An 11,537-nucleotide genomic window follows, 5' to 3' on the forward strand; every position below is an offset into this window, starting at 1 on the left:
AAATATTTCCAACTTGGGGTGCCTGGGTGGCTCAGTGGGTTAAAGCCTCTGCCTTCGGCTCAGGTCATGATCCCAGAGTCCTGGGATCGAGCCCCGCATCGGGCTCTCTGCTCAGCAGGGAGCCTGCTTCCTCCTGCCTCTCTGCCTACTTGTGTCTGTCAAATAAATAAATAAAATCTTTAAAAAAAAAAAAAAGAAATATTTCCAACTCTTAAGCCTCTTTCTTCAGCCAACAGAAAAAATTGTAACACACATTCCTTTTGATCCTGGTTGCAAAACTCTTGTTTTCCACTGGAAGTAAGTGGACATTCTTCATAGAGAGCCTAACCTAGAAAAATCTGCTCCAGTGGAAGTGTCTATGGACAACAAGGGCTTTATGTCAAGGTCCCTCTGCAATTCAGTGTTAGTAGGATTTTACCTTTTGAAATGAATAATTTTAACTGAAGCAGAACTGAAAAACCGTAACAGCTAGGCTGTGGCTGTCACCCAAATATGGTTGAAAGATGGGAAATTCAGTCTTGCTGTTGTCAAGTTTCGGGTGATTTTTCTCAAATGGGGATTTTGGGTCCATTAAGTCGAGGCAGTTGAGGTATGATTATATTTTTTATTTTACAGTAAATCCTTACTGAGATTCAACCTCATTCTTAAAGTGAAATAAGTATCTCTGTCCATGGTGGTATCTCCATCTTCCCTTGTAGTTCACATTTTAATTAGTGAGTTTTATAGTTAGAAAGTGATGAACAAACATCACACTGTTTAAATATTCACTTACTTGTTCAAAGATCATTAATCAAAATCTTACTCTGTTCTGGAGAAAGAGTGGATATATTTTTAATCCTGTAGTTTTTTTTTTAAAGAGTTCTTTTTATTTATTTGACAGACAGAGATCACAAATAGGCAGAGAGGCAGACAGAGAGAGAGGGGGGAAGCAGGCTCCCTGCTGAGCAGAGAGCCAGATGTGGGGCTTGATCCCAGGACCCTGGGATCATGACGACCTGAGCCGAAGGCAGAGGCTTAACCCACTGAGCCACCCAGGCACCCCTCCTGTGGTTGTTTTTAAAAGCATTCTGATTCTGTGTTAATGGTTATAAGCATTTAAATCAGAATTATATGAGTACCAGTAAATTATTGATGAGAAATTACTCTTAACAATTAATTCCATTAACCCGAATTAATGCCTTGGTCAGTTTTGTATATAGCACACTTGAAATATTTCCAACTTTGTCATGTGAAGAAACATGCTGAAATTTAAAAAAAAGAAGAAAAGAGAATTTCACATGAAACATTGTCTTAAGAGAGAAGTTTTAAAGTTTAGAGCTCATTAAGACTTACCAACCATCTGATCCAATATTTTTCAAACGTTTTTGTCATCCAGCCAACACTTAGTGACTGTGTGACCACAGGCAAGTTGACGGCTTTTCTGTGAAGTAGAGGTTACTGCTACCCCAGGGAGTACTACTACCCAGGTTACCTGGTATGAAGTTTGTACAAAAGCCATGTAGTATGCTTTGGCATATAGTAGGGACTCAGGTTTGTATATATTTTGAATATGAGTGGGTAGTTGTATTTGTGGCTCAAGCAAGTGGCTGTCGCTGTAAGTCACCAATTAAAAGCAGGGAAGCAGCATGGATGTGCCATAAAGAAAATATATCTTCATTTCTAAACACCTGGGTTCTATTACTGCTTTCCTCTCTTCCTACCTAAGGAGTTTCAAGACTTAATATTTTGAGCCTCAGTGTTCTAAACTGTTAAATGGGGATATGTTGTATACATATATCTTGTAGTGTTGTGGTAACATTCTGCCTGCAGAGGTACTGTGTAAAATAAAATGCTTTTAAAATCCAAATGTTTAGTTTTCCTGTAGAAAAGACTATGGAGAAGCCTTGTGGCATCACTAAGGAAAGAAGCCAGAGTGGTTTTAACTTGATTCTTAATAGCTACACATTGTAGAGACTCTACAATATGCCAGACACTGCTAAGCACTTTACAAACACATTCCTGACTCACTAAATCCTCACAAACACCAGCATTTAGAATTGCTCACATTTTCCCATGAGAAAATTGAGATTCATAGACATTAAGTATCTTAGCGAAGGCCACTTGGCAATGAGTAGGACCAAGGCACAAGCCCAGGTATGTCTGGCTGCAAGGCTCATGCTCTTTGCACCACGTGGCACTGCCTCAACCATGTGATGCAACAGATACTTCCCAAATTAACATAACGTGGAGGTGTGGCAAGCAGACTGGCATGGGCTGTGTGAAGTGGGTGGGACAGATGCTGACAGGAGGCAGAAGTATGTGTACTGTCTGAAGGAAACCAGGACAAACAATCAAAGAATGTGCTCATGAGAAGAAAAATCTGTTGCTCTTAAAATGTTAAAACATTTTGTTTAAATAGAAGCCTCATTTTCTTGTAATGAGGAGCATCAGAGATTTAGTGAAATAGTTAGTGAGGCCATCAGGAATGCTGTTAAGAGTTATAGTATGCCCGGTCTCAGAAAGACCCTGAAAGTATAGTGTGACCTTTAAGTGAGCCTCATTTAAAGTATGACCCTTCAGTCCATCAGTGTCCTTTTTGGCAGTATTCTTAAATTGCTTATAAAAATGTCACATGACTTATTAAAAGAAGCATGTAGGAGAATTCCAGCCCTCTCAGTTAATATGGTCATAGAATACCTCAGGGGGGAGAAGATGTTTTATTGGGAAATTATGTCTTTTCTTTTTCAGTTGGGAGTAGAGCTACAGCAACTTTGTTAATTTAACTAAAGTTGAATTTCAAAGGAGTAGAAAAACTAGGCAGTTTGTCTAAACAACCTAGTAATAAAGTTCTTATGGAAAAAATATAAAAATGGAAACTGTAAAAGGAAAGAAAATGACAGGGATCCTTTAGTTAAATCTGTGATGTATTTCCCAAACAAATATTTGGAGAAGCTCATTTCCTTCTCTGTTCTAAGCATTCACTCAGCCCTTTTGTGCTTTTACTGATTATAACAATAATGCATTCTTGTTGTATATACTTTAAATAGTATCAGAATTATATAGAACAAATGTCATCATCTAAACATAAACATTGTTTGCACTTGGATGAATGTTCTTCTGCACACATCCCCTCTGTGTCTCTGTCTTCTCATACAAACACACACATGCATGCACACACATCATCCTATAGAATGGAATCAAACATATGTAACACTTTATTAATCTTTCTTGCAAGTTTCCATGGATATCTTTCCAAGTTTTCCATTATCATGTTTAGTGACTGCTTAACATTTTCATCATATGAATTGATGAGTCATATTAATAGTGCTCATTACATACTGAACTCAGAGTCAGCAATTTCTGTCAAAGCAAAGTCCTTTTCTCTCATAGTTTTTAAGGTCCCTGCTTATAAAATGAGGTGTTTGAAGTAAATAACTTCCCTAACATTGGCATTCCATACTTCGTCCATGTCCTACCTTGAATTGTTCTTTCTAGTTTTGTGTGCCCCTATCTTTCCTCACCTTCCAGAATGAGGGACCATGAGAGCACCCAAAGGAGAGAGAAAGAGAAGTGGCAGGCTGGGGACTAAATTATTTGGGAATGAAGAGAGGGGTTTTTTTTGGAGGAGAGCTATAAAAGATGAACTTGACTTTGAAGAACTGGTACTGGACATGGGGCAAGATGTGGAAAAAGGCATTTGAAAAGCAGGAACAGCATAAGGAGGAGCACTGAAGCAGGACAAAGTACACAGGTGAAACTGACATAAGACTACTTCAAGGAAAGTGACAGTAAGCAAGTTGGGATCATATTACGGAGGGAATTTCTAAGTTGTGGGAATTGTGAAGGAGAGGGGAAGGAGAGGGGTAGGTGATGAGAGTTTTTAAAAGGTTTTAAGTGGGAAGAAGACAAAATAATAAGAGCAAAAGGATTTCTTTCATCTCTGTCCCCTTGCTTTTTTTGAGTGGTTCAGAAATGAGAGTTACTAGAGCAGAAAGACCAGTTGGGAGGTTGCAGAACCCAAATCTTGTTAGCAGCCCTGGGGTGGGCAGGCAAAAGGACTGTAGCATCATGCAGTCAGTCTTTAAGAGCCTGCTGTCTAGGACTGGACTGCCTGGTTGGAATCTTTTCTCCAGGGTTTGGTAAGTATGTGAGCTCAGGGAGTTACTGAAACTGAAAAATGAAAATAATGCTACTGACTACTTTCATGGGGTGTATTGTGAGGATTAAATGTATATATCTATGTATATAAATGTATATATTTATATTGCATATAGCCAAGTACCACCTTTTTGGCAAAGGTAGTGTAAAGATGGGATGAATGAAGAGACATTTTAGAAAGAGTTAGTGGAACGTTTAGGGAAAAAGACTTGATGCCATAAGATGAAAAAAGAAAAGATGACTCCAACATTTCTTATTAAATATTAGAAAGTGAGTTGAGTAATAATGGGGAGCAGGTTTGCAGAGGGAAGTCATGTCTGCTTCATACTAGGTGGGTTTTAAGGTATATAAAGGATATTCACATAAAATATACAGCTTGAGATTTAAAACAATCTTGTACTTAGGAACCCAAGGAGAGGTGTAAATTTTGGAGTCATGAACTTCACATATCATCAGGGGTGATTTTTAGATTTGATTTCATTGGGCGAAATTTGGATATGATTGGATAAAAATTCTAGGCTGAAAAGAGATAGAGGGTATGCATCCATCCAATAAATAAATGTTGGAGGTATCTAACATGTGCATGACAGAATATGATTTTAACATTGGTCTAGGGTAGCAAGGATTCATTTGACATACAATGGTCTGTTACTAGCTTTAGGAAATCTTGATGATACTGTGTTTCTGATATTCAACTAGCCAGTAGTATAATTTCCAAATGATGATTTCCTATTGAGCTGCATAAAACAATGACAAATGTTCTAGTTAATGAGCCTGCAAGCAATTAAAACACACACATCAGAGAATTCTATTGTACTTGATCATCAGAGAAATAAACAAAAATTCACTGTGAGGAGTAAATGAACTCGATAAGTCAATTATAAGTTAATATCCAGAACAGATTTTGAATGCTACAGAACTCTGATATGACATGGTTGTAGGTTAGTTGTTAAGTTCTGACAGATTGAAAAGAAAATAATGGGAAAAGTACTTAGCTGGGATTTAGAAAAACTAGGTGTTTGAGCTCTCCAGCTAATTTCATGACTGGTCAAATCATTATACTTCCTTGAACCTCAATTTCCTTGTCAAATTATCCTAAAAATAACTTTTGTGATTCTGTGATGAAAGTAAGTGAGACACTGCAGATAGAAATGATTTCATTGTCTGCTGATCTGTTTTGCTAGCACATGCAGGGACTATGTAGGGTGCATCATTGGTGTCTATAGCAAGGAAAGGGGGCCCAGGTGCCAAGAAATCATATCACAGTTCACCACCACTTTGGTGTGTTTAATTTACTCTGTGTCAAAGTCTGGTCCTTAGCTTTATAGGCTCAGCACAGAGGAGACAGATGCATTTCTCAGTGGTAGACTTACATATACAAGTGAATAAAACAGGAAAGAAAACAATTCCAGTATTCTAATCTATAGAAAGACATAGCAATCAATGAGAATTGAATATGAAGGAGAAATTCTGTCATATTCTCTTCCTTGGCCTTCATGAAACAAATATTAATAATGCTGTTTTAAAGCATGAAATTAAAAACAGGAATTATATAGAATCAACAACATGTAACTGTATAGCATTATTTGTATATATCGACATGCTGCAAACATCTAGAGAAGGTCTTGTCTTGTCTTTTTTTTTTAAATATTTTATTTATTTATTTGACAGAGAGAGAGAGACAACAAGAGAGGGAACACAAGCAGGGGGAATGCAATTGGGAGGCCTACTTCTCCCGTGGAGCCTGATGTGTGGCTTAATCCCAGGACCCTGGAATTATGACCTGAGCTGAAGACAGATGCTTAATGACTGAGCCACCCAGGCACCTCGGTCTTGTCTTTTCTTGATGAAAGTTCCTACTCCTTGGATGGTACTTAAGTGGTCATGGCCCAAAGCTCATCTCTGTGGTTCTTCTTCTCTACTCTTTAGTGACTGATAGTCCATCTTTAATATGTTACTATAATCAAGCAAGTTATAGTTAAGTTCATTGGCTGGTGAGCCACTACCACTAGACATTTCATTTTCTCTGATATGATCAAGATGGCATTGATTCTATAGGTTTCTTCTCAAAGGAACATCTTATTTCCAAGTTCTTGAGCAACTCATTGTGCTCCACTACCACCACCCCCTACTCTCCCCTGGATCAGCATATGTTAGCAAAAAATTTTTATTTATACTCAGTAAGACTGACTACAAAATCCTAGGAAGCAGAATGAGATAGACTAGAGTTCTCTCCAATGGAACTTTCTGCAATGATGGTAATATTCTATAATCTGTGTGATACAATGCAGTACCCACTAGCCATATGTAACCATTGAGCACTTCAAATGTAGCTACCTAGTGTGTCTGAGGGACTGAATTTAAGTTTCATTTTATTTTAATTTAAATATAAGTAGCCACATATAGCTAGTGGCTACCATGTTGAATACCAAAGGTAGAGTGGTAATTCCCAACTCACTGAATCATGAAAGTGAGTAGGTTCCAGGCATTTGTGCTTTAGAAAAAAGGTTTACAGAGAATTCTGACGCATAACTACCTTGGAATCATCATCATCTTTTTTTTTTTTTTTAAGATTTTATTTATTTGACAGAGAGAGATTGCAAGTAGGCAGAGAGGCAAGCAAAGAGAGAGCGAGAAAGAGGGAGGAGGAAGCAGGCTCCCTGCCCAGCAGAGAGCCCGATGCGGGACTCGATCCCAGGACCCTGAGATCATGACATGAGCCGAAGGCAGAGGCTTAACCCACTGAGCCACCCAGGCAGCCCCCACCTTGGAAACTTCCTAAGAAAGGTAATGAACTGAGAACAGAGAAGCCTAATCCTGTCTGCCCTTGATCTTTTCCCTGTTTAGCTTTAGACAAATAACTTAGTTGATCTGATTTTTAGCTTCTTTTTGTGTAGAAGGGATATTCACCTAGGGTTCATTGTATGTGTTAGCTAAATTAATACTCATAAAAAATTGTTAGGTTAAAATTTTTGGTGAGTCCCAAAGTTTCTAGCACAGTAGAAGATGCTGAATAAATGACTGAATGAATGAATAAAATTATGGCAGGAGAAAATCTCTAATAAGACATTTCTCATTACCAAAAGATTGGAATCGTTCCCTGCATATTTTCAGACCACAATGCTCTGAAGCTAGAATTCAATCACAAGAGGAAATTTGGAAAGAACCCAACTACATGGAGACTAAACAGCATCCTTCTGAAGAATGAATGGGTCAACCAGGAAATTAAAGAAGAATTGAAAAAATTCATGGAAACAAATGATAATGAAAACACAACAGTTCAGAATCTGTGGGACACAACAAAGGCAGTCCAGAGAGGAAAATATATAGCGGTACAAGCCTTTCTCAAGAAACAAGAAAGGTCTCAGGTACACAACCTAACCCTACACCTAAAGGAGCTGGAGAAAGAACAAGAAAAAAACCCTAAACCCAGCAGGAGAAGAGAAATCATAAAGATCAGAGCAGAAATCAATGAAATAGAAACCAAAAAAACAATAGAACAAATCAACAAAACTAGGAGCTGGTTCTTTGAAAGAATGAATAAGATTGATAAACCCCTGGCCAGACTTATCAGAAAGAAAAGAGAAAGGACCCAAATAAATAAAATCATGAATGAAAGAGGAGAGATCACAACTAACACCAAAGAAATACAGACAATTATAAGAGCATATTATGAGCAACTCTACGCCAACAAATTTGACAATCTGGAAGAAATGGATGCATTCCTAGAGACATATAAACTACCACAACTGAACCAGGAAGAAATAGAAAGCCTCAACAGACCCATAACCAGTAAGGAGATTGAAACAGTCATCAAAAATCTCCAAACAAACAAAAGCCCAGGGCCAGACGGCTTCCCGGGGGGAATTCTACCAAACATTTAAAGAAGAACTAATTCCTATTCTCCTGAAACTGTTCCAAAAAATAGAAATGGAAGGAAAACTTCCAAACTCATTTTATGAGGCCAGCATCACCTTGATCCCAAAACCAGACAAGGATCCCATCAAAAAAGAGAACTACAGACCAATATCCTTGATGAACATAGATGCAAAAATTCTCACCAAAATACTAGCCAATAGGATTCAACAGTACATTAAAAGGATTATTCACCACGACCAAGTGGGATTTATTCCAGGGCTGCAAGGTTGGTTCAACATCTGCAAATCAATCAATGTGATACAACACATTAATAAAAGAAAGAACAAGAACCATATGATACTCTCCATAGATGCTGAAAAAGCATTTGACAAAGTACAGCATCCCTTCCTGATCAAAACTCTTCAAAGTGTAGGGATAGAGGGCACATACCTCAATATTATCAAAGCCATCTATGAAAAACCCACCGCAAATATCATTCTCAATGGAGAAAAACTGAAAGCTTTTCCACTAAGGTCAGGAACACGGCAGGGATGTCCGTTATCACCACTGCTATTCAACATAGTACTAGAAGTCCTAGCCTCAGCAATCAGACAACAAAAGGAAATTAAATGCATCCAAATCGGCAAAGAAGAAGTCAAACTATCACTCTTTGCAGATGATATGATACTATATGTGGAAAACCCAAAAGACTCCACTCCAAAACTGCTAGAACTTGTACAGGAATTCAGTAAAGTGTCAGGATATAAAATCAATGCACAGAAATCAGTTGCATTTCTCTACACCAACAACAAGACAGAAGGAAGAGAAATTAAGGAGTCCATCCCATTTACAATTGCACCCAAAACTATAAGATACCTAGGAATAAAACTACCAAAGAGACTAAGAATCTATACTCAGAAAACTATAAAGTACTCATGAAAGAAATTGAGGAAGACACAAAGAAATGGAAAAATGTTCCATGCTCCTGGATTGGAAGAATCAATATTGTGAAAATGTCTATGCTACCTAAAGCAATCTACACATTTAATGCAATTCCTATCAAAGTACCATCCATTTTTTTCAAAGAAATGGAACAAATAATCCTAAAATTTATATGGAACCAGAAAAGACCTCGAATAGCCAAAGCAATATTGAAAAAGAAAGCCAAAGTTGGTGGCATCACAATTCCGGACTTCAAGCTCTATTACAAAGCTGTCATCATCAAGACAGCATGGTACTGGCACAAAAACAGACACATAGATCAATGGAACAGAATAGAGAGCCCAGAAATAGACCCTCAACTCTATGGTCAACTCATCTTCGACAAAGCAGGAAAGAATGTCCAATGGAATAAAGACAGCCTCTTCAACAAATGGTGTTGGGAAAATTGGACAGCCACATGCAGAAAAATGAAATTGGATCATTTCCTTACACCACACACGAAAATAGACTCAAAATGGATAAAGGACCTCAATGTGAGAAAGGAATCCATCAAAATCCTTGAGGAGAACACAGGCAGCAACCTCTTCGACCTCAGCCACAGCAACATCTTCCTAGGAACATCGCCAAAGGCAAGGGAAGCAAGGGCAAAAATGAACTATTGGGATTTTATCAAGATCAAAAGCTTTTGCACAGCAAAGGAAACAGTTAACAAAACCAAAAGACAACTGACAGAATGGGAGAAGATATTTGCAAATGACCTATCAGATATAGGGCTAGTGTCCAAAATCTATAAAGAACTTAGCAAACTCAACACCCAAAGAACAAATAATCCAATCAAGAAATGGGCAGAAGACATGAACAGACATTTCTGCAAAGAAGACATCCAGATGACCAACAGACACATGAAAAAGTGCTCCATATCACTCGGCATCAGGGAGATACAAATCAAAACCACAATGAGATATCACCTCAAACCAGTCAGAATGGCTAAAATTAACAAGTCAGGAAATGACAGATGCTGGCGAGGATGCGGAGAAAGGGGAACCCTCCTACACTGTTGGTGGGAATGCAAGCTGGTGCAACCACTCTGGAAAACAGCATGGAGGTTCCTCAAAATGTTGAAAATAGAACTACCCTATGACCCAGCAATTGCACTGCTGGGTATTTACCCTAAAGATACAAACGTAGTGATCCGAAGGGGCACGTGCACCCGAATGTTTATAGCAGCAATGTCTACAATACCCAAACTATGGAAAGAACCTAGATGTCCATCAACAGACGAATGGATAAAGAAGAGGTGGTATATATACACAATGGAATACTATGCAGCCATCAAAAGAAATGAAATCTTGCCATTTGCGACGACGTGGATGGAACTAGAGGGTATCATGCTTAGCAAAATAAGTCAATTGGAGAAAGAAAACTATCATGTGATCTCCCTGATATGAGGGAGAGGAGATGCAACGTGGGGGGTTAGGGGGTAGGAGAAGAGTAAATGAAACAAGATGGGATTGGGAGGGAGACAAACCATAAGTGACTCTTAATCTCACAAAACAAACTGAGGGTTGATGGGGGGGAGGGGCGTTGGGAGGCGGGGTGGGGTTATGGACATGGGGGAGGTTATGTGCTCTGGTGAGTGCTATGAAGTGTGTAAACCTGGCGATTCAGAGACCTGTACCCCTGGGGATAAAAATAAATCATATGTTTATAAAAAAATAAAATAAATATTAAATAAATATTATATGCAACTCTTCAGGGAAAAAAATTAAAATAAAAAAATTAATAACTTCCTAACAAATATGTTATAAAAATAACCCAAAAAATGTAACTCAAATCAACTAGTTATCTAAAAGAGAATGAAAAAGGGCACCTGGGTAGCTCAGTGGGTTAAAGCCTCTCCCTTCAGCTCAGGTCCTGATCCCAGGGACCTGGGATCTAGCCCTGCATTGGGCTCTCTGTTCAGTGGGGAGCCTGCTTCCTCCTCTTTCTGCCTGCCTCTCTGCCTGCTTGTGAGCTCTCTCCGTCAAATAAATAAATAAAAATCTTAAAAAAAAAAAAAAGAAAAGAAAAGATAATGTTTAAGATGACAATAGACCCAAGATGAATAGAAAAAGTTACTTTCAAAATGATTTTTTTGACTACCTTTGAGCATATTAAAATCTCAAGTAGTATTAATCTCTCTACTTTTGACTAAGTGAAGAAAATCATTTATTAGATTATGTTAAGGGATGATCCTTATACTATCATACTTAGTTACCCCAATTTTAATAAGTTATTTTTTACCACTGATTCATAGAGGTTTGCGGACATCATTGGACCAACTTTCAAGACTGTATAAATTAGAAGAAATACAAAATTTTATTATGCTTTCATGTTTGTCATCTTACAAGCATATTTTCATATAATTAATTATTGATCTAAGCCTCTAGAAGTTGTTGCTTTGTTTTGTTTCAAATCGTATGTCATATTTCTTCATTTCTAGAATTCCACTTCTCTTTCATGCATTCTTTGCTTTGGTTTATACATTCAGTCACTCTTTTTATTGAATTAATATATCAACTTTACAACTGATATGTTTCCTTCTTTTTAAAAAGAAAGTA

The sequence above is a fragment of the Enhydra lutris genome, unplaced genomic scaffold (assembly GCF_002288905.1).
Source record: "Enhydra lutris kenyoni isolate GAN:26980312 unplaced genomic scaffold, ASM228890v2 scaffoldscaffold37, whole genome shotgun sequence".
In the NCBI taxonomy this organism is placed as follows: domain Eukaryota; kingdom Metazoa; phylum Chordata; class Mammalia; order Carnivora; family Mustelidae; genus Enhydra; species Enhydra lutris.